The sequence below is a fragment of the Lutjanus erythropterus genome, chromosome 12, assembly GCF_056507025.1.
Source record: "Lutjanus erythropterus isolate fLutEry1 chromosome 12, fLutEry1.hap2, whole genome shotgun sequence".
Classification (NCBI taxonomy): Eukaryota; Metazoa; Chordata; class Actinopteri; order Lutjaniformes; family Lutjanidae; genus Lutjanus; species Lutjanus erythropterus.
In genome coordinates, this window is record NC_139328.1 from 26,183,207 (window position 1) to 26,208,457 (window position 25,251).

General features: G+C 40.2%; 1 protein-coding gene across 1 annotated transcript in view; it reads right to left on the reverse strand.

Annotated features, from left to right (window-relative positions):
- The window catches only part of LOC146318071 (receptor-type tyrosine-protein phosphatase N2-like), a 299,017-nt gene that overhangs the window by 162,295 nt on the left and 111,471 nt on the right, over positions 1-25,251 (reverse strand). The gene's annotated exons all lie outside the window — the stretch shown is intronic.

Consider the following 25,251-nt stretch of genomic DNA (forward strand, 5'->3'; position numbering starts at 1 on the left):
CATCTCATTACAATGGCACATATCAATGGGTGGGATACATAAGGCAGCAAGTAAATAGTCTTTAGTTCTTAAAGCTGATGTGTTGGGAGAAGGAAAAATGGGCAAGCATAAGGATCTGAGGAACTCTGACAAGGGCCAAACTGTGATAGCCAGACGGGTCAAATCATCTCCTACATGGCAGGTTTTGTAGGTTATGCAGTGGTTAATAACTACTAAATGTGGTCCAAGGGAAGACACCACCAGCAAACTGGTGGAGGGATCATGGGTGGCAAAGGCTAATTAATATGTGTGGGGAATGAAGGCTAGCCTGTCTGCTCTGATCCCACAGCAGAGCTACTGTAGCACAAAGTGCTGAAAAAGTTAACGAGGGCTCTGACAGAAAGGTGTCAGAACACATAATGCATCACGGCTTGCTTATGTGGATGTGTAGCCACAGACCAGACAGAGTATCCATGCTGACCCCCTGTCCGCAGCCCAAGGTGCCTAACAATGGACAAATGAGCATTAGAACTGGACCATGAAGCAATGGAAGAAGGTGGTTGGCACTGACAAGGTTTTGACTTGGCCTGCAAATTCCCCCAGATCTTAGTCCTATTGAGCATCTGTGGGACGTGCTGGAACAACAAAGTGCTATCGTCTTGGTGGACTTCAAATGCCTCATGCAGTCCTAAAGTCAAACTTACTGTATATATGTCTTTACTCAAAATGAGGTCAAATGATATGTTGTCTATAATGTCAAAAAAGAAATTGAGAGTCATGGAGACCCTCAAAGTCAGGGCAAGGACCTGGTCATGTTACTGATGAAGACTGGAAGAAATTGTTGATACAAGGGATCAATAAATATGCTGGTTTGAGGCAAGAAACTGTGAGCAGATCTGACACAGTTACACATATTTGTTCAAGCTCCTCCCATCTCTTCTCTGAATACATGAGTCTCGGACCTTCGGGGAGAGTGGAGAAATATTCGTAATGGTGAGAGGCATGTGCATAGTGGTTTTTCACACCTCTGCACATCTGACCAATAGTTCAATCTGCCAGTTTGTTGGTTTGTCAGCTTGTCAATAGACCTGGCAGAAATTCAGACAATGGTGAATTCAGAACTGAGCTTTTCACTGCTTCCCTACTTATTTTTTTAGTATATTGACCTCAACACAAACCAAAAGCTAAAGCATTTGATGAGTCAAACTTGTATGAGGGTGATAGAAAGCCTAGTTCAGGCCAGAAAAATGTTGGTTTCTGGGACAGAAACTGACTGCGTTCATGTCTGACAACTGATTTCCATGTGTGCTGCAAAGGGCTATTATTCTGACAAAAATATGTGTAGAAAAAATGCAAATGAAAAATGACAAATACAGCTTTATAAATCGGAAAATACAGCAGAGCACTGTTGAAGGTTCACTGTCTATTTGTTATTTATGTTGAAACTACATCCAGTCCTAAAACGGAGGCAATCTCTCTATCCATGTGTAGGTATGTATGTGTGTGTGTGTGTGTGTGTGTGTGTCTGTGTGTGTGTGTGTGTGCATGTGTCTGTGTGTGTGTGTGTGTGTGTGTGTGCGTGTGTCTGTGTGTGTGTTGCCGTTGGAGGCGGCTGGTGATGGCAGCAGCCAGTTAACTGGTGAACATATCTGCCTTGGCAGAGCCATTATGCAGGACTTGGTCCCATGCCAGCAGGCAGTGGAGCAAGAGAGGGACTGTCTGTGTGTGTGTGTGTGTGTGTGTGTGTGTGTGTGTGTGTGTGTGTGTGTGTGTGCGTGTGTGTGTGTGCGTGTGCATTCGGCTGGTGAAAAGACAGGAAGCAATAATAAAAGTGGTGAAAACGTGTGTGCCGTGTGTGTTTATGTGCATTTCCGTGTGTGTGTGTCAGGCAGCTCTCTCTTTCTCAGCAGCTGGTAGTCAGGGATGCGATGGCCTGGCCATGCGTCTGGAGGAATGTGGCTGGTGGATCCAAATATCTGTCTCACTCACACGCACACACCTACACACCTACACACACACACACACACACACACACACACACACACACACACACATACACACTTCCAGCTGATGCTGATTCTGTATGGAGGCTGACTTTTTTCCTGGAGAATGAGTACCGTTTTTCCTGTGCACTTTAAATCTGCCTGCTGTTGGACTGCAGTCAGCTCACTGTGAGATTACATGTGAAGCACAGAAGTTAAACCATCGAGGCTGCTGGTTAAAGTCCCACTGAGACCCAAACACAGTGGAGAAACCACAGTATGTGATGACTGACATCCTGCTTTATCTCTGCTCGCTCATTCTCCACTGTTGCTCCACTCTGACTCACTCTGATCCCTAAAAGAATCATCACAGGGTTCCTACACATTTTCCAGACTTAAATTTCCAGTAGATTTTTTGCGACCATATTTGACATCTGAGTACAAATAGCTACATCTATTTTACACTCTGATTCATTGTATGTATGCTATTATTCCATTATTTCCACATTAGGACCAACCTTACTAAAGATTTTGCCAGTCAGCTATTAGTTGTTAAAGCCAACAGTCAACTAGTCACATTTTTCTTATACTAATTTAATTTTTTTTTTTTTTGCCTGATAAATGCTTACAGCAAAAGCTGTACTGATTCTGGACCAGGCCTGAACCCACCATGTCTTCATGGCTCCCAGAGACACCTCGGTAACATTACTGTATTCCCAGTCATTAAAACCAGCCTCAATCTTTGTGTCCTGGTCTAATAGGACCACTAACTGAGCAAACTAGCTAATTGCAGTTACAGCACAGTTGACAGGAGCACACCGGTGACAGTTTTACAAGAGAGTAGTAGTAAGTCTGTGTTGCAACAATCCCAAGCTACAAGGCACACACTCTCCTCACCAGCTAATGGTTTAGTCGACTATTAGGGGTAGCCCTTTAATTGCCATAACTGTAATACAGCTACATACTGTAGCTCAAACAAATCGTTTCTACACAGAAACTTGGACGATGTTCCACTGTCAAACATCTCTGTCCGAAGAGGAAGTAAACTCACCGGTGCCAGAGTCCTGCACAGGTCCAGTTCTTGAAAACCAAACCCGCCCGTACCTACAAAACTAAGTACCAGAACTGCCCCAATCCGCACTTATCTTCGGCTATCAAAAGCTGACACTTTTTGGCACCTTTTGGAAGCAGTTAAGTCTGACAACGCTATTCTCAAAGTCTTTGACTTGGGTGTCACAAGGATTTTTTTAAGTTGAGACAAAGTCAAGTTTCTTTCATCAGTTTTATCATTTAATTGGTTCCTGTTCTACTCCTCCTGCTCTTTGGAGGCCACATGATGACCAGTCCAGGCACACATTGGATAAACTGTATAACCTGAGAAAGTTGGGCGATCTAACCCACAATATTAGCATTTAAAATATTCTATTCAACAAAGTGAGTCAAGGCCAGTGTTTCTATGTTAGTTGAAGCTTTTATCAAAAGAGAGTGATTAAACCTGCTGACAGACTGACTCACCCACCCACATATCAACCTATTCATATCTTTCAATCCATCAGACTTTTAATGGATTTAATGGAAATCCTGAAAATTATTAGTCATTAAACAAGTAATGCTGCCTTATATAATGACAGCAGTATTAAAAAAAGTAAACATCTCACCCACAAATTATACATTTAAAAAATCTGACGTGTTACAGTTTTGTGTTTACTATTTTGCCATGTAGAAATACAGTACAGTGCCCCTGTCAGACTCTCATCCCCTTGTTTAACCAAAGCAGGAGACATTAAATGAGAGATATCATGCTAAAATTAAAAACAACCTGAAAGTTACATGTATGGCTGACACTGCCAACCTTGTGTGGCAGGGACAAGTTTGAAGGAAATGCACTATGTTCGATGGAGAATTACTTACATTTAGTATGTAACATTTAGCACCTTACTGTTTGAGCTACCCTGTTTGAACTAATGTTGCAATCCACCAAACTTGAAATGTGGGGGAAAAAATGACCTTGGATATGGAAAAGTGCAATAGAACAGTCTAAACTTCGTTTGGTCTAGATCCACCTAGCCTGAGCTCGCTGACATAAACAAACCTGGCATAAGGCAATATATTGGTGCACATAGCGATCAATAAGTAAAACTACCTTTTCATCATTTTTTTTCATATATACTGTGTTGTGAAAAGTGCTGTTACAACTTCATAGTCGCCATTTCCATTCGGGTGATTTGTGATTGACAGAAGTCTCTGCAAGCACGTGGTAATAGCCTACTCTTCCCTTCTCTTTTAAAGTGTGTAACCTGTTAAATCAGCTGCTGTTCAGTTAAGCGTATGTACTAGGATGCTTTTAGACTGTAAGTTGGGGACTGGAAACTATTGACCTTGTGACTGACTGCAACATGAAGATTTGGACAAGTGGTAATTTTCACCTGTTTGTGATGCTAGATGTCTCATCATTCAAGTCAGTGTTGACTTGTTAAATATTTAAAACCATAACCATAAACCGTTCCATAATGTTATCTGGGTGACATCACATTTCCTCGAAACCCTATTAGCCAAAGCAAATACGCTGTGTATGAATGTAACTGATAGAAGACACAGCTGACTACACAAGGACTGGACAGATTCCAAACGCCTTACTGCTGACACGATAAATAAAATGTAGCACGTTTGAACTATAATTAAATTACCTCCAAAAGGCTGCTTTGTACAATTTCCTAAATACTGGAGCACGGCATGAAGTTGTCTTTCTCTAACAGTCCTTTCACACCTCGACTGATCTGGACATTCAGACTTTCTAGTTTGATCTGAATAAAAAATATAGGTGTGAAACCTCTCATGGACCATGGTCCACAGCCAAGATTGGACTGAATGGTTTGATTTGTTTCTAGTGCAAAAACATTTGCAAAAACAAACAGGAAGACACAGGTCATGGAAGTGAAGACAACAGGATGTAGATATGTCATATACACTTCTTAAGTGTGCTTCCATAACTATAATGTCAAACCAAAACTAACTGGATCAAATATAGCTTATACAGAGCAACTAAAACATCAGCTTTGTTTTCTGACTTTGAGGTGTGTATGCACCTTAAAAGTCATACAAGCATTGTCCTGATTTTGCATCACACAGAAGGTGAACACACAGTTAAGCAAAATGAACCAACCAGAGTGGCTCCATGCGGTTCTGGCTTGACATCGTCCAGAAATTCAAACCCTTCATCGTGTCAGAATAATCTATAGAAAATGAACTGAATCTCTAGCAAAGTCATGATTGTATTCAATATTCACGCCTAGAAACAAGGCAGCGGCCTATTAAAGTGAGCTTCAAACGAAGCCGCTTATCTTTTTAATTAGGCCGCAGGTTGAGAGCGAGCGATATTGCGCTGAGCTGATGTATATGTAATGTGGAACAGTATTGATTGTGGAGAGAAGACGACGAGGGGGCCCCCATTCAAGGTGCTAGCTCCGTGAACTGTTCAATACCGGTGCTAATAAATAATATCAAAGGCAAAACCTGGCTAAAGGTGGGTGAGATGAAATCTCTTTATAATGCAAAACCCAGAGGAGAAGAGAGGAGAGGAGAGGAGGGGAGGGGAGGGATGGCAGATATTTCTTTTAGCAGGCAGCCAGGGCGACAGGATATTGCACAGAGCATGCAGCTGAAGAAACAAATAACCCGTCTTTCATCAATAGCAGATTAAAACAGAAACAGAAAGAGGGATAGAAAAAAGATTCCTAATTATATTCTCTGGAGTTGCTGCTTTTTTTTTGACTGTTTTGACACAGCTAATATGCTTTTCTGTGAACCACCCACACATACACAAAACAGCACCATCACCCTCCACCTCGTCAGGTTATCTAGGTCTAATAGGCAATATAAGAAGCTATTTACACTTCAAGGTGCTAATGCAACACTTTCCTCAATCTTATTACCGTCACACTGATTTTCTCACCTGTGTGTCGACAAGCAGAATTAGACAAAGTGTTTGGACAGCAATATTCCCGACATCAAACCCCCACCACCGTCCTCCACTTTCTAGGCAAGTTAGCACCCTGACCTTTGCCGGTCTATTACGTTGTTGACTTTACTGCAGGAAGCTGCATGTCAGAAATGTAATTTAAGAGATGCAAATCAGTCTGCCATGTTCAGTGGAGCGTCTGTTTTTTTAACAATAGCAGCTTTTTTTTTACATTTTAAATAAGAATCAGTTTTCACATGCAAGATGATACTGTACATTCACAGTTACTTCACGCTATACATACTGTATGCGACAGTGCACAAGAGTGAAAAATGAGAACATACAATGATAACAACGTCCAACTATACATTGATTTAAATAACTCCAATCAGAGACCAGTATCTGAGTAGGAAAGTAGTTCTCAAAAAAGTGTTTTAATTGTTTGGAAACATTAAAACAGTCAGTAAAAATTCCCATTTGTATGATTTCTCTACTTTTCCTTTAAGATGTAAACCAAGTCCTAACTGTACTACTGCAAAATGTATCAGTATATGTAGTATTTAAAGTGATCTCAGAGAGCACAGATTTGGTAATTTGCAAGTGAAAATTAGACTAAAGCTGATTGAAATGCGACATTTTTTCAGATATCTGGGTTACAAATGATCACCTGCTTCATTTTTAACCTTTTGTTTTATTATTATTAATTTGGTACATGTTTTGACACTCAGATCACAATTATGTTTACAGGGACACACACCCAAACTCCTTTGTATCAAACACTCTGTCTCTCTGTGGACTGAAACGTGGATGCACAAGGACAGTAACTAAGACCTTCACAGAAAAGAGTAATTGTAGTCCAAAGAAAAATTCTTAATCAACTGTTTCAACTTAAAACTATTCTCCATTTTACTTAAAACTACTGCAATGCACGTTTAAAAAACTGGTTTCTTGGCCTCTGGTGTTGCTGCCTCCAGCTTTCTCAAAAACCACTCATCCAAACAGGTTCGCACTTGGCACAGTGCTTCCTTGGGTCCTGAGCAATACACCTGCCATGTCATTGTTATGTTTCCTAGCAATGCCAAAGTATAGGTGTCACTTGGGTGCAAAAGCTCACACAAAACAATGGAAGCTTATTTATTGCCTGCCCAGGACACAACAGGGATGGGTATTTTGAGCAAAAATTCAACTTACTTGACATGAGATAATAAACTGGATGCTATTTCTGTGAGGAAAAGCGTTTCATTCCTTAATGTTTGTTACACAGAATCATATGGGAAGTTGTCCTGAGAAGCTGTTTGGAAAAGGGCAAGCATTTTCAAAAAACACTTGGCAGGTGATTGGATGAATCATCTGTCCATCACGTCTAACACAAGCTAACTTCAACCAAACTCCAAACAACTCTTGCCAAAGCTGGTTTGAGACACGTCACTTCCATGGAGGCTTCTCGCTGTCATCACACCTAAAATCACGCCTGTAGCTGCCAGTAGCCATTCTTGCATGATCTTGTGAATTCAACTGCCTTACAAGGTAAGGTCAATACAGCACGGATGTAATGCTGAGTTAAGTTTTTTTTTCCAATGCTGGATCAAGTTAACCAGTATTGCATCTATACTATACTGACCCCACGCTGGATAAACTTTTAATCCAGTGTTTTTCAGTGTGTCTGTCCTGTAGATCCCAAGAGGCATCTTGTCAATAGGACTTAATTTAAACTGGGTGAATTTACACTCGCTGTTCTCCATCAACGAAGATACCATGTTTATTACCACAACCTCACTCGAGTGAGTATTGCATATGAAAAGGATACATTTTGAGTGTAGTATCCCTTAAACTTATGCAGAGTTTGCTGGTTATAAAACCATTAACATTTTACAAACCTAAAAGGCTTGACACGTAGTCATTATTACCCTTTAAAACAGCACCATTATTAGGTTTAATTTTGTGCTAACAGTGATTCTGTTGGAGTGTCATTTCTTTCAAATGATGGACATCTCACTGCAGAACAAATACCATTTCAGCTTCAGGTGTTTTATCACTTTTGGCCGAGAATTATAACACTATGACAAATTCAACACTGTGATACATAATTCATTCCATCCCATCACTGTGACAGGAAAACGCAACCTTCTCAATTTCCCTGACAGATCTGTACTTGCCCTTTCCAGCAGGGAAATACTCTGCACATTAACATGAAATGAGCACAGTAATGTACACCAACAGTTCATTCTTCAGCTCTGTGGCAAAACAGGTACGTTTGCAACAGACAGACACCTCGAAAAATACTGAGAGCAATTTGGTTGATTCTGTGTTCAATAAATATTCATAGATTATCACAAAGAGGACAGGAGGTCATTTTACATTAGAGACATTTAGGTGATGCATATATCCAAAGCCCTTATTCAGTGTGAGTCAGCTGACATGCAAGAGTTAGCTTAGCACTCAAAACTCTGAATGGTAACACTGCACATTTGTAGAACATCCCTGGTTTTGGGCAAACAACAGATTTGGACTAATATGCCATATGCTTTGTTTTTTAAGCTGATTTTCACTCTCGCTGTCAGCCAAAATCACAAAATAATATTGACTCAAACACGTGCCCACCAACAGTGTGTGGCACCAACACAAGATCCAAATGGTAATTCTTAGGATTTGGTATGAATTTGTGAAAATATTGGTTTATGTGAAACTTCTCACCAAAAACTGCAGTGGAAGCGTTGTCATTAGCCTGGATATAGTTGCTCTTTAAGAGTAAAAACATGGCTGTTAGATTGATAAGCAACAAGTACATTTTATTATTCTTATTTCACCTCACCTTATTTCATTCTTATTACTATAAGTCTACATCCCCTAACGTTTTTTTCAAGGACATGCCTTACAGGACACAACAATCCTCATCCCACCCCAATTCTCCTTAGTAGCAACCACACAACTTCTGCATGTCACTGCCCCAATATTAAGGGCCAAAGACCTTGGATTGGTTCTGCAGGGCAGGTTTTTTTTTTTTAAACTCTCAAATATTTTCTGGCAGCACTTTTTTAGCATCAAAGGCTGGGCCGATCTACTGACTAGAGCACGATAGAGCACCTTTTTTAAGCACAGGTTACAATGCCAGTATGGGAAAACACAAACACAAAAGCCCAAAGCCCATATTAGTTAAGAACATTTAAAAATACATACATATGCAACACACACACGACCACAGAAAGCACCTAGAGAAGGCAACCTAAAGAAGTGGGTATTTTGTTTGAAACAGTCAACAGTGTCAGCTGAGTTACTTGCTACGATTCCTGGAGTATGATTTGAAATTTGGACAAAAATGGGTCAATATACTGTGAAATTCCATTTTTTTAGCATTTCAGGGTGAGTGATGAGAAGCTCAGTTTTGTCTGAACTTAGTTGAAGAAAGCTAAGTGTCATCCAGTCTTTGAGATGAAAGGATAGCCTTTTTTCCGCAGCCGCATAACATTTTACAAACAACAGAAGTCTCAAAGAGAAGAATTACATTATACAAGCTTTAGCCACTGGTTCCTTTTCATCTTCCAAGTATTAAATTGTAGTCAACGTCGCTGCTTTCCAGTTGTCAAAATCTGAGTAAATAAAAAATAAATTACATTATATAATAACTGATTTACATGATCTTCCAAAATATGTCTAAATTAACACAGACATGTACCCTGAGATGTTCTTCTTTATGGTCATTATTGGCACTCTTGTCAAATAAATGCCTAAAGATACTCTGGAAGGAAGTTCACTGTTCTCCTTAGAAAGCACATAGCTTCTTCTTGCATTAAACCTGAGACTTTCCAGCTACAAAACAATCTTTGATCATATGACCGCACCAACTACACACTCCAACCCTTTCTAACCTCCCTGCCACGACACAGTCAGTCGGAAAAATCTTGTCGAGAGCGCTGCAGTTTGAAGTTCCCGGAATGCAAATTGGAAATTAAGGTGCACTTCCTTAATCTGCTGTTCTAATCCAGCTCCAAAAATGAGGTAAAAAGAAAGAAAAAAGTAAAGAAAAATCCGTAGGAAGGGCTACATTAATTATACACAAAAAGAAGAACTACAAAAGAGGGCCTGGTCTTTGAAGATACTGAGCGCTAAATGTCACCCAAAGCCTTTGAAGCTCTCAACTGCCTTTGTCTCTCACTTCTCCTCTACATGAAACACGGCGCAGCAGACAGATGCAGCCGGCAACAGTGAGGGACATTTCAACTTAGAGGTACACACCCTAAATAAAGAAGAAAGATGTGATATAAAAGCAAGGTGCACTCCACTTTTGTGCGAAGTACAAACTTGAGTCTTACACTGACATGTGTCCGTCAGGGTGTGAAATGCTGCAGACAAACCCTTGTCCCATGTAGATAAAATAACTCATTTTCAATCTCTGATCTAAAATATTCAATCTACAGAGCCAGATGTACTGTTTAAACACAAACTATTTATCTTGGTGACATTGCTGCAGGAATATATTGATAGTTCATAGACACTATTCTAAGTCCTGCTCACAGAGGGCTAATGCTATCTGAGGACATCCAGTGGTTTAAATATTTACAGACATTATTGAAGATTTTAATCCTATTCAGATCTGATGTTTTTGTTATTGGCAAAGTAATTATTCTCATTTTAAGGTGAATGTGAAGGTCCCCTGACAGTAGTTATCGACTGCAAAGAAGAATTCTTGAATATATTTCAGTTTAAAGGTACTGTTGTAAAGGTACAACAACAACAACAAATGTGTGTTCTGAGTGTGTTATTGACCACTGAGCCAAATTTTAATGTTAAAAAGCATAGAGAATTAGATCTCAAATCTTGAGAAAATTAGCAGTTTTCTCTGCTCTGAAATGCTGGGGGCATGTCCACTCCACTGTCTCAATGTCAAACACCACTATGACTTGAACACAGCCTCAAACACAGCTTTATTGGACGTGCCCTGACATGTTTGAGGCAACTGATTTGGACGAAGAGATTTGCTGAGGTATGAATTCATTACTACATAGTGTTTCAATGTGCTTTCAGCATCTATGTTGTAACATGTATAATGTGTTTGGAAGAAAAACTCAATTTTTCCTTTACATGGCCTTTAAGTTTCTGGTGTGTGATTTTCTTTCGTTTCTCTTGGATTTAAAGAAGAGATTTTGCATTCAGTCATTATTTCTAGAGATGCCCTGTCATGACGTTTGCATAAGAAAGATGATTTTAAAAAAAAGTCAGTACGATTCATCTTCTAGGGTCCATCAATAACTAGATCCATCCAATACTTGTCAAGATATGTGAGATATGATACTTGACCCAAATTGGTCAAAAAGACCAGCCTGGAATTCCTCAGTTCATATTTGATTTTCCAAGTGGCGTCAACCACGGGTGCAGACCAAAATGTCTTGGCCATTTGGATAGACAGCCAATCAGAGCAATGAAATGTGTGACATAGCACTGAGCAACACATGGAAATTGGGGTCTCAGTCTGTTTCCAGGCTGGAAAAAAATGGCAGCCTGGTCAAAGACTTTCTCAAATGACTGCTTAATGGTACACTAAGATGCGATTCTGTGTTGCACTTGAAATGGTGAGCTGTGATTGGCCTGAAGAGAGCCTGAACGGGTGGAAATCTGTCTGAATGGAAGGGTGGCCAGATTTGTCTGCCAGAGCAAATTAAACATGAGCTCACAGATTCGTATGGTTCCCAGCCTCCCAAAAATGAAACTGGTGTATAAAACCAAAAGCAGTGCTGTTTGGGTTAGTTTGGCTAAAATCACCTCAAAATGAAAAATGTAATTTGTGTTTGTGTCATTATTTTATATTACTGTCAAATAAAATGCAGCATCAAAAAAGATCAAAACCTTCAATGTGTTAGTCTGTCTTTAAATCTTTTCTGACTACCATGTCTGTGGCTCTCAGCTCCAAACCCACTGGTTCCTACTGAAGTGATAAATCTTTAAAAAGGGCTCACAGATATATAGTTGAATTTGTTTCAAGCTTGATAGATCCTAAAAAAGATGGGCTCTATAGTTTTAAACAGACCCTCCTCAAACAGGAGGAAACTGGGACTATTTTCAGGTTCAGTACAGATTTTCTGTTCTTGTGAGTATTTCTGTCAGCTGGTTGGTGTATGTGATCGAGTCACATATGTTACCCACTGCACAGATGTGGCTTGCTGGTATGTTCTTAATAGATATATCCAGCTTTGGATACAGAGATGAGTGTGAGATTTATCTTTTAACAAAAGGGACAATATCAGCCCACTATGGATCTGCCCTGTTATCCATCTAAAAACATCACATGGGACAGGTATTCCTACAAAGGATAAATAGGATATTGAGCATCACACTGAGTATGAGTTTAGTCCCTGAGGGATAAAGTAGCATAAATAAAAGTGTGCAAACATGCAGTGCTTTTTAAAGACTGCAGTCAGTCAAAAACAAGAACAACACATCCCAGTTTTACAGGGAGACAGAGTTGGCTTCATAAGACCTCTTGGGGTTTCAGTTTATCATTCTTCTCTCTTAGTGCCGTTTCTATAATTTTGAATTTGCAAAAAACAAAACAAAACAAAACCCTGAAACAGTCGTACCTGGGCCGACCCACTGGTTATTTTCAAAAAGACAACTTTAGATGATGAAACTGTGGTGTCATGGCTCAATGTGATCTTTCAACGCTGTGAGCACAACCAATCTACATCTGCTGTTTCTTGTGGAAACAGAAATATGACATCAATATCTCAAAACCTGCTAAATATAAATCCAAAATCACCTTCATGGCTAGATCAAATGTAAACTAACTGTGGCATCACCCACTGGTTTGTGGACTACCGTTATCTGACCGTCACCGTCTTGATTTTTTGCAGCCACAGGTGACCATATTTGGATGAGAGCATGGTGTCGGGGAGGATAGACATTGCTACACTTCTATCCTGATTGGTTCTGACTGAAAACTTTGTCAATCGGGTAGCTACGCCAGGGCTCAAAATTAACGTTTTTCCTCAGTGTCCTCACAGTGTTCCTCACAACTGTCACAAATTCTACTTTCAACTGTCCCAGACTTTACAACCATTAAGGAAACTCCATCCACTATTTTTACTGAATATGGGCTCAAACTGTTAAAATTTGGGTGACGTGACCCTTAAAAGATCTCATGATTCCATTTAAATTACATGATTAAATTCCTGCCAAAATACCAAAATACTTCCACCCACCAGAAGAACAATTTGTACAAGAGAAATGTGCAGAGCCTGAATAACCTGTAACACTGGGAGGAGAAGTTTTCTAATTTACAGGACAGACAGGATGTTCATGTCCAAATTCAAACTAAAAAACAGGCTGTGATAGATTTTGTAAACTCTATCCCAGCTCAGTTCTTAAAATATTGATCTAATTCTCTCACATCAAAGACTCCAAATTCATCTCAAACCAGGCGGCTCCATCCTCGCCCTGTTCTACTTTCCTGTGCAGACAGAGAACCACGCAAAGCCAAATCTTCGTTAGTCATTCCTCTCTTTTCTGTTCTCTCCTCAGCAGTCTCTCCTTATCCACCCTCTTCCTTCGCAGGGAAAAAAGAAATCATGGGAAAGGAGGCTGTTTAGAGGAGCGAGACAAGACTACGAGAACAAGACTCGGGGAGAGAAATCAACGGTGGTGGGGGGTGCACTTGAGTGCAGTTGTAATCAAGGCCTATGCGCTCAAGAGGGGCCAATCAATCCAGCTGTCTGCCTCTACATCTCATCAGGCATCTTGAAGACGGCTAAAAATGAGTCACCGGGTCCAGGCGGCCTCTTCGGGCTGCTGAGAGAGAGCAAGCAACAGGCGACTACGGTCAGGAGTCTGTAATAACTGCAGCAGAGGACGCGACCGTCCTGAAAGTCTGAGCTGCAGTCAAAGTGGAAAGAAAATGACTCACCTCCTGCCGAGAGGGGAGTGTGTACTGCTACAGAGAGTGAGAGCGGAGTGATGTCAAGGTAAATACTCAGGTAGGCAGACTGCAGCCTTAGAAATCTACAGAAATTCACTTCATACATTTCAATGAAATCAGCACAATTAGAATATCTGCTTGTAGAGTTGAACTTTGGTGAATCCTGACAAACAAATTTTCTGAGATTTGCTGTTTGAAGAGGAGCATCCGAAACATCCCATCACACGCCAGTATTATTTTATAAATGCGCACAAAAGCAGTATCTAGCATGTGTATGTACTTATATTTATCACGTTTGGATGAGCCTGCTTTTGTAAGCTTTTTGCATGACATACAAATTTGCTCCTTTGACAGATTTTTGACCTTCTAAGGAATGGAGAGGTGGACAGTCAAAATAGAGGATGCAATCATATTAGCTTTGTTGCACCATAGAGCCCTGCTGTGTCAAATGTGAAGCAACTTAACTAGAGTAATTCTATCCATCCTCTTCATATTTATTTTGATACAAACATCAGCCAGCATTAATGGAAGTCACTGCACGATCCACAAGATGGACACCAGAAAGAGCAGCTGCTGCCAAAATAACAACTAATGTGTATCCAAAGAAATGATAAATAAAAATAAGTATACATCAAAAACTGGGTTGGGCAATGCCTTCTAATTTATGGTTACTGCGGTATGTGTGTGTGGAGTTCAGGGCAGGAGTGTTGTTTCCGCAGAGGTAAAGCATTTTATGGTAAATGGCCTCGTAACTGACTACCATAGCAACCACTAGCCAATCATCAACTCAGAATTGACAGCCTCATTTGCAGAGACCTCTGTGGAGTTTACCAGAGCGCTGAGCTCTGTGCAGACCCTCCGCTCCACACTTGCTACACAGACCCACAACAATGTGTACATTGGACACACCGCAGTCAGTCCAACATCCAACATAGACTATGTCAGGGTTAAAAAGGGTCTTTGTCTGTACACCACATGTCTTAGTTGTGTTAAGCCTCTGAAGGAGCTAACAATAACGCAAACAACAAAGGCACAATTGAAAGAAACACCAACAGTGGCTGGCAGATAAGACACACGGTAGCCACCTTGACTGGGAAAGGGTCCCACCACCTTAAATACAGAGAGCTTTGAAATCAAGATGTTTTGATGGTAGAGGACTCAGTAGTCAAAGACTGTCATCCACTGGTGAAGGACAATGGCATCATCCACTGTCCAAGCCTTCATCACAAATCCTGAAGCACCACCTGATTTGCAAGAACTCTCCATTTAAATACAAATACATAACTGTATTATTTTCCTTGTTTATTGTTTTTACAGTGGGTAAACTTAGTTAAGGTGCATTCATCACCATTCTGGCTTTATCACCTTAATATGTAGGTTTTATCATCAAGCTGTGCAGGTTAATAAGACTGGATATACTGTCTGGATATACCACCATACTTTTGTTGTATCGGTGCTGTGCAAACAAATACTGAAAATTGTGACAGATACCTGTAGAATGTAGTGGGTGTCTGCACACACATGCACCCACAGTCTTTTATTTAAGAGGTTTGAATGAGAATGGAGAATGCCACTTTCCTTTTTTGCAATGTTCCAACTCTCCAGACAAGCTGCAGTTTTATCACTGTCACACCCTGGAATTGGCACATCCAGGCTACTGTACTTTACTTTTTATACTTCACAACATTGCCATTGAATTTACATTAAGATTTTTTCTGTGATAATTACATAGGCTACAAATGTATCAACCATACAGTGATCATATTTACAGTATATTCATTATATTAAGAGTTCACAGTTATGTTTACACTTTATTTTGTACACTGGTGCATTTATGCAATGTGAAACTCTTAACTGTTTTTGCACCAGTGTTCCCAGGACAAATCTCTGCACATTTAATGAGCTTGGCAGTAGAGGGAGGCATAAGATCGGGACAGCACTGCTTACAAGTCACAGTCCACAGAGACAGACTTATGGGTATTTAGCTTTAAAGTCACAGTATTTGGTGTACAGATACTGGTATGCTAAAACTCTATTTCAAATATAATTTGCATCACCACCTTTCTGCAAAATATGGCTTTCTTTTAAAAGTGAAAATGATTTAAACAGATAAGAATGGAAGGAAATAAGAGCTCAGAACTGTTACCCTTCCTGTCAACACGAAAAGAAACCCTCCTCAGTGCCTCCATGTTCTCTGATGCCATGAAACTGTCTTCTCATATTTCAGTAACTGTACCTTCATGATATTACAGGTACCATATGTCATATTTTGTACCAGCCAGGAAGCTTTAAAAAAATAGTGGGATGAATATGTGATAATTAGGAGCAGTCATCAGACAGACATGATCATTAAATCTGAGGATATTAAGAAAATTCCATGAGATGATTTTACTCCAATCCACTGCAGTTTAAAAAATGTATATTAAATTATTCAATCTTAGTGCTAACAAGTTTTTGGGAGGTCAAGGTCTGTTCTTCCGTTCAGCTGGGATTACAAAGTTAGTGGGATATAAATTATAGGTAATTCAGTAGGATTTAAATTAGATTATAAATAAAATATGAAGTCAAGAGGCACCTTGACACTGTCCCTTCATTTTGAATGTAAAAGATAGTACTATTATGGGCCTATTCCCATATAAATTAGAAAGCAGTGTTAGTTCCAGTGTGGATTGGATGGTGAAACCAGATCTTTTTTTTTTTTTTATCTGCATCTGTTTTCAGTCCAAGAACTGTCACTGGTTTCCTGAAAAGCAGCTCCACAAACAGCACAAATGACAAATCATCGTTGGAAAGCGTGAGTGCTGCAGCAGAGTTTAGCACTCCCACCTCTCACATACAGCCTTCTCACAGCAGAAATGTCGCAGCACAACCGACGGAAGCCTTCTCCACTACAGCTCTGTGGCTGGGGGAATGATGCAAAAGTGATGCAAGCGCGAAGCCAGCTTCGCTACAAGGTGGCCATCTGGGAGAGGTCTGCCAACCCCGCAGCAAACGTCAGGAGCTCAGGCCAACTCGCAGAGATCCTGCCAGCTGCGGGAGTGGGAGAGAGGGGTTGGCAGTGCCAGTAGGCCGGTGCCAGCGCCGGGGAAATCAGGCCGGCTGCTTGGCTGCTTGGCTGAGTGGCTGGCAGGGTGGCTGCGCTGTTGGCTCGGCGATCACGTTGCACCGCTGTGCAAACTCAAGCTCGGCGCAACACCTGTGCCCCCCACCCCCTCCCTTCCATCCCCTTCCCTTTGCTTGACGGCAGGACTCACAGATGCTTGCAAAGCTCCAGAGGACAGCGCGCAGCTCCCCGCTCTCTCTGAAGTCAGACCAAAATAACCACAGGTGACTCCGGATCAGCGGGTGGGGGGGGTGCAGGCTTTTTAAAGCTCAGATGAGGCATCTTGCAATTCACAAAACGCCCCCAGCGCTGCTTTGACGACAGGCAAAGAGATAAAAATGCGGCGTGGTGTCACAGCAAATTGCATCACTAAACACTAGCACACCCCTTATCTCTCTCCCGCTCCCTATTTTGATTCTTTTCTTTAGCAACAGGTGAGAGAAACTTCTCGAATCGATTAGCCTTCGGCGTGCGATGAAAACTGATTAGCAGGTGAACTGAAATGAAGTTAACTCAAATAGATTTGCCTGCTCCTGAAGGGCACAGAGAGACTGCTGGATGGATCCCAATGCCCGAGCTGTTTCCAATGCAATCACTCTGCCAATCAATGGGAACAATTAAAGGAGTTCCACGCAGTGACGGCGATGACACAAAATCAGTCAGTGGTGTTACTAATGACAGCCTGTATGGAAAGGTTGTCAAACATAAGCATAAAGCATTTCTCTCTGGAACTGCACAAATGGCTGAAAGAAATGTTTGAGATAGAAGAAATGATAATGTGGGGAACTACAATTGAAAGGTTTGAGAGTCATTTCATTTATTCAACAGCTAAATAAGAAGTTAAATGAGCAATATGTAGCAATTGTGTGCACAAAAATTAGTACAGCAGTCCAAATAGTGGGTTGGAGACATAGACAGTACATTAAATAGGTTGAAATCCTATTTAATATACAATCTTTGACTGAAACAAGTTGTTTCCCTCTGCCCACTCCTCCCTGGACTCAAGGAAGCTTGGGCAGGCTGCAGGAGCTCCGCAGGAGTGCAAGACACACACAACATCACGATATGAAGTGATGATGAGCCCTACACTGCAAGTTGATCAGCTGTTTATAACTGCCAATTATCTGTAGATGTAAAGTTAAGTCACATTATTCAGAAAACAGAAACTTAATGCTCTGAAAATACACACTCTGGACTTGAAGTTCAGTGACTGCCTGCCTTCTGCTGGCCAGACTCCATTAATATGTTGCTCAGTTTACCCATCATAAAGATCTACACCTTCTACAAAATTATTAATGACTTCTTACAACTCATAAACAGACAGTATCTCATTCTGCAAACATTCAGCATTAATTTGAACTCTACTCAACATGAATCAGGCAAAGTAATAAAGTTATTCTGGCTCAGAATAGAAATTTCAAAGGGGGACATCGCAGCTGCAGCGGTAATGTTGGAGACAAGCATTTCAACACAACATGTCTTGATCAGTAGAGACATATTGTGGACATTTCATGATTTGCTGCAGTAAATATATTACAGATTTCTCCTTTAAGATTCAAAAAAAGATTGTACTTGTGTGTTTTTATTGCAAACAGTCAATGTAAGTACAAGACAAGTAAAAGAGACAGCCGATGTCAAGACAGCATAGCAGAGTTGACGATTTCCAGGCATGCAATTTACAGAGAAACGGTAATGGTGATGACGATGATGATGAGGAGGATGACGGCCTTTGAAAGGCAGTGTTAGGGAGGCACTCTGCAGCTCAACGAGATAACTTTAAATTGTCCATAATCACAGGATCTGAGAGCGTATAGGCGGACAAAGTCACGCAAAGACATCTAGCAGTGTAGCAACATGCAAACTTGTCCACATAGATAACAATTTGACCACATTACTTAGGCATAATTACGCATACATTTCCTCGCTTTGTTATGACACACAAACACATGCAGGGAGCCGGTGCCGCAAGAGGGAAGGAGAAGGACTCAACTGCAGTCTGAGGTCCGAGGGCCTGCACATCAATAACAGGGCGAAGTGAGGTAGATGAAACACATTACTTTGACCTAAAGAGCTCAGTAATTACATTTGGCATTTTGACAAGTGTTTAGCTGCAGTGAAGGTCAGTCCTGTCAGCATACGAGATCTATGCTAATCCACTCAGACGGAAGAAAACGAGGAGATGAGAAGTGGAGGGAAGGAAAGAAAAGGCCCAGACGCGACTGATGCCTTTGTAAAAGTAACCTAAACCCTTCCTCCACCCGGTCATCAGGATCTGGTTTGAAGCTCTGTGACAGAAAGACGTGTGGTCAGAAATAAGTCTCACACTCTTCCTCCTCAACAAATGTAAAATGTAATCACTGAATAACTCCAACTTCTTGACTGGAGGCACAGGTTTGTTGTATAACACTTTACCACAGCTACTGGTGATAATAATGATAATGTCAACAATACCATTTTTTGGGGATTCGAAAATTCAATGAGAATTACCGGCAAATATTCAACGCTCTAGCAGGAATTTGGGGGTTATTTATTTCTGTATTTATTAGGATCCCCATTTGTCGTGCCCTAAAGAAAAGCTAGTCTCCCTGTGGTCTTCTTGGTTGAACAACACAAGCTTCATACTTTCCTCAAACTTGTGTTCTTCTTTTCATCTCTCTTCCTCTTTTTATTTTTAGCTAAACTGAGTTTTAAGAACCTTCCAAAGCCTACCACCACATCCTCTTTAACTGGGGGACATAAATTGCACTTGAAATATTAACTCTACAATATACTTTTTATGAATTATGATAAGCAACTTTGAATAGAAGAAATATCTGTTTCCACTGCATTCTTTGTGCTTTCCTGGTTAATGCATGTGGGTTCAGGTGCATCACTACTGCTTGCAAGCAATAAACAACCATCATATCGACATCTGAGCCATCTGTGTCTCTTGGTTGGAGCGAACTAGTTAACTGCTGTCCGTTGCCATTATCTGTGATGAAAAAGAGATTCAACGGGGGTGTTATAGACTGTGTACAGATAGATAGTCAAGAAAAGACTGCCCCTGTTACACTATCATCATACCAGGCCTGAAGAAAAGTAATACTCAAAAGGCTCAGGTAGCCGAAGACCTTGAGTGATGCTTGGCCACAGCAGTCGTTTGAATAGGTTAAAGGCTGAATAGGTTATATTAGCTCACAGCATTTCATACCGAGAGCTGAACAAGACGTACAGTTTCCATGTTCTTTATTGACAAAAAGAAGCTGTAAAAATCCTCTATCGCTGTCTCTGGCTTCTCCTTTCTTCATCATGCATGATCACAGAGAAAAGGAAGAATTATATTTAATATTTTACATTCACTGTGAGGACACTTTGACTTCCACATGTGCAGCAATTGTTGCAGGGTGCTTTGCATGAGAACTGAAAAAGTAAAAATGAAAAAAAAGTATGTACCTCACTTTATATCTCTTCTTAAATATACCATGCTTTATTCCCCAAATCATTTCGCTCAAGTTGCTTACATTAAGATAACATGAAGCACTGTATGTCCAAGAGTTAAGCCATTTGAAGTGATGGTTACAAAAGGCTTCATATCCCTAAAAATCTATACAAACTAGACTAAAAGGTTGTGCTAGTCAAGAAATAATAATTATTGCTAAAAGTAATGTACTGTGTCATTACTTTAAGAAAAATACCAAAATGTGACGTGTTTTGTCATCAAATTTGACTAAACAGACACACAAAATGTACTCATTCAAAAGACAAGCACTAACTTCCCAGTGATATATCAGAGGACCAATTCATAAAAGGGCAAAACATTATAAGGTCATCATTTGTAAATGAAAATTAGAAAATAGCCCAAAGACACCTAGAGATCCTATAAAAATCACATGAAAGCAAATGTCATCCAGTATAACCAAATTAATGCAACATTTATATATTTTACATTTTAAATGAAATTTGTGGGACTAACAAAACTTTCAAAAGTTCTTTTTTGATTGATATGTGAACTAGACAGGAATGATCTGCACTTCCCGCCACTTTTCTCCATTTCTCCATTAATTAGCATGTAAATTAAGCGTTCTCTGGTATTCCCTCTCCACTGGGACAATGTCTTTTTAACTTATTAAACTGATAGTGACCTCTGTGCCAAGAAATTATTTACACGTCAACACACAAATCAAACTTCAGATGCAACATTGACTCACTGAGCAACCAGCCATTGTCTGCCTCAAACAAAGAAGGGTTAGTTTAACTCAAGAAGAGACTGTGATGGTAGTCTGAGACTGACCAACTGTCCTAACCGTCCATAATCCCCAGAGTGGACAGCTTTTGGGCATGTGTGAGCAACTATCCTCACACTGAGAGGCACGATTAGCATGTATGCAAAAACAAGTGCTGTTGGCATAAAAAAGTAGAAGTCAGAGAAGAACAGACGGTGCAGGGATAAGGATATCTCAGCTGCTCTCCTCCTGCTTTAAGTGCTAATTGAGCTGCCCGCTGTCCTGACCCTGACCCCCGGCCTATTCATGGGGTCCCGTTCTCACGGCCGTGACAGACCGCTGGAAGTAGCCTCTGGGTCCCCCGCCCACCCTCGGCCGGACAATGAGGGTCACCACCTCGGTGCCCACCATCTTGACATCCACCCCCACATTTGACAATGGCCCCCGGTGGCCCTGGAGTTCCTCACAATGGGCGGACGCGCGTGACAGAAGTGGTAACGTGGCTTCTTAAAATGCAACACCAGGTCTGGCCGGCCTGGCTGCATTAATCGGACCTTTTGGCATCCGGAGGCCGGGGTCAGAATCGATCCGGTGTAAGACGGAGAAGGATGAGGAGGTTTAAACTGGACTCCTGTGAGACTGCAGTCAGGAACTGCCTTCATTTTTTTATGTCAAATAAGAAAATCAGACCTCACAGTCACAATAAAATTAGCACATTTATGTGGGTCAGTAGTGCAATATGCAATATGGATTTTTGTCAGCAGATACCAACAACCAATAATTACCTGTTTCTCATGTCCAGCAACAATCACATAATTTCACATTTTTATATTGTAAAAACTCAATTTAAGTTTAGTTTATACACACATGAGGGTAAGGAATGCTAATACATAACAATGGTTATGATGGATGATTTAATAATCCATAGCTTTGTCCTAAAAAATCTGACTGAAATCACTATTAGAACAACAAAAAAAGAACAGTTTTATTTACAAATTGCGGATAACATTTCTCTAATACTACAAAATATAACAGTAATAATAATAATAATCGTGTCATTATAATAAGAAGTGTAAATAAGTAATAAAATAAAAAGATGTGCATACATTGTGTGTACATACCTAATTAATTGTGTAATCATTTGTTATTTTGTCTCTGTGTGCCATAACATTGAAACTGCCTATTCATTACATTGGCCAAGACCACATATTCTTGTATATATGTATTTTATATTTATTGGAGTATATACTGTAAATGTATGACAGCATTCATATGAAACTAAAGTTGAAAACTGCGAAGACTAAATAAAACGGAATACAAACAGATGAATCTTGATTTTATTTAATTTAATATGCTGATACAAAGCAGAAATTATCTCCCACTGCCTACAAAGTGTTGTGACTTCAAGAAATCCCATGTTAATCCATCTAAGCACTGCCTACCTTAGAAGTCTGTTGAGTTTGGTTTATAATTTGGGGCTAAAAGCAGTTTACAAAGTAATTATTTCATTAGATTGGCTCTCCCAAACTCACTCATTCATATGCCATGTAGTGAGCTAACAATATAGATTTAATAAATAAAAGATGGTGCCAATAAGGAGTCATCATCAGGTAATGGATTTTATTATATTATCTGCATTGTCATTAAAATACAGAATCTTCTTAGATTTCCATATTCTCAGCTGTATATTTCAGTTTTCTCCTCATTAATTTCCTGGTTATCAAAAGCACTTCTCAGTATAACACAATTCAATTCAACATCACTACAAACTGCAGATAAAATGACGGCATTAATGGACCTGAATTCTTCCTCCACCGCTGCACATAGTTCAGCGTTAAAGCATTTATCTGGCACACAGTGATGTCTTGCTGATGTATTTGCTGGGATTAAATCAAATAAAGCTGAATTATTTTTAAAACAGCTGCCAAAAGCATTCCACCAAAACACACAAGTTTGTGACGGAAGAGATGGACGCCCGATCTCCACCATCCGCTGCTGAGCGGCCATAAATGATGATAAAACGACGTCATTACGATGGCCGTGTAAAGCTTAATGTTTCAGAAAAGCACTATAAACCCTGGCCAGGGGGGATAATGTACACTTTGGGATGGATTGATATTCTAGTTGAATATGACAAACGACACTTTAAAGACAGCCCGCCCACAATATTGCACTTTAGCTGAGAGGACGCCATATTTCATTTCGAGCACGTTCTGTCAAATGTTTGCATTAATAACAATCGAGGCTCATCCGTGACCCCGCAGAGCCGGCGAGAGCGGCGGGCGGGAAATGAGAACACCAACAATAGCACTTAAAAACAGGAGAGAAGCCGTTGCATAATCAGCACAACGTGTGTCTATATGTGTGTGTGTGTGTGTGTGTGTGTGTGTGTGTGTGTGTGTGTGTGTGTGTGTGTAAGTGTGGGTGAGGAGGTGGGGTTGCAATTATCAAGCAGGGATGAGATGTTGGGGAAAAAAACAGACAGTGAGCTACTCGTGTAAGTTATTTGGAGGATATGTGTGTCTGTGTGTGTGAGAGAGAGAGAGAGAGAGTGTGTGTATCTGGAACTGGGCCGAGGGAATATCAGGAAAGTCTCTGTCTCTCTCTGGACTGACAGCTTGGCTAATGGCAAACATTCCTCCTCTCTTTATTCCCCACTTCATCAACACCCTCGCCTCATTACCGTGAGTCACACTGTAGCCCAGTGCACACACACACACACACACACACACACACACACACACACACACACTCCCACACACCTTCACAATGTCTTTGCTGCTGGATGGCACTCAGAGATTATTACAGGGACCCTCTCCATGTGACAGAACAGGCTGAACCGACTCATTTTGATTTGGAGCATTTTAAAACAGAATCACTGAAGAAGAACAAAAAGATGGGCAGTGGACAGAATCATAAATCATCAAAACAAAATTAAAAAATAGCAAATACAAAATCATCAATCTAAATTTAACATTCTGCTACATTTAGCATCTCCATATGATCACCATGAAAGAAACGAGAGCAACAGAAGAACTTGTCACATTCCTAGTGTCACACTATGGTCATTTTTCCTTTTTTTCGCAGGCTAACTGCTACACAACCTAAACACACAGTATTTAATTTCTGTTAGTGGGCCTCTCAATCTAAACAAATAATAAAAGACAGACTATGATGATGCTGTGAAGTTGGTAATGTATCAAGTAACAGTGCCAACTTCTTTCCTATCCTTCCTATCCTCCTGTCATATGACTTAACCCATGTTTCCCGGCAGTTATAGCAACAGGCAACCAAATGAAGCACGCCATTACCTTGAATAAAATTACGTATTTTTCTGTGTTTGAACATTGTTGGAAACAACCTCAATAAATATATAATCGTCTAGTCGTTTTCAGACATTTTATGTATAAATTATAAATATAAGAGAAGCCCTCTGCAGTGGCCATAGCTTTGATTCCAGCCTGCAGGTCTTTGCAGACATTTGTCATCCCCCTTTCCTGTCCACTCTTCAACTATAAACTCTATGATAAAGGCATAAAAATTAAAATAATAAATGTTACATATTACATTGAATTATATTACACATGGGTATGCAAGAATGCATGTAAGCACACTCAATATAATTCAATGTAAACTCAAACAAAGGTAATATTTGTTGCAACTGGGCTAAATTTTATAGTGAGATGTTCCTGTTAGGGAGTTATGTTTGATTTTTCTCATTTTTCTGTTCTGACATTAGAGTGCCACTTTCAAATTTAGATATGACAACTGCACAGTTTTTTTTTTTCTTAGATCTTAGTTCAAAGAATAGCTGATTAGAAAACTTACAAATACTGGATGAGATTTATGTTTGTAACTCCATGATTTAAAAAAATCTGCAGCAGTTCCTCTGATTTGTTTGATCAACATCCCACAATCAGAGAAAAAAAACAGAGGCAGTGATTTATGTATTATCACAAGTTACTTAAAATCTGAGATATGTGCGTGCACAGTCAGCTGTAGTCTACAAGTGGAACAAAAGTCTGAATTGGTTTCAGGTTTGTGGACCTGCATAAGTTTTGACAGAAAATATCTGAAACCTCATTTATCACAAGTCTGGTATCCACGATTTAGGCCACTGT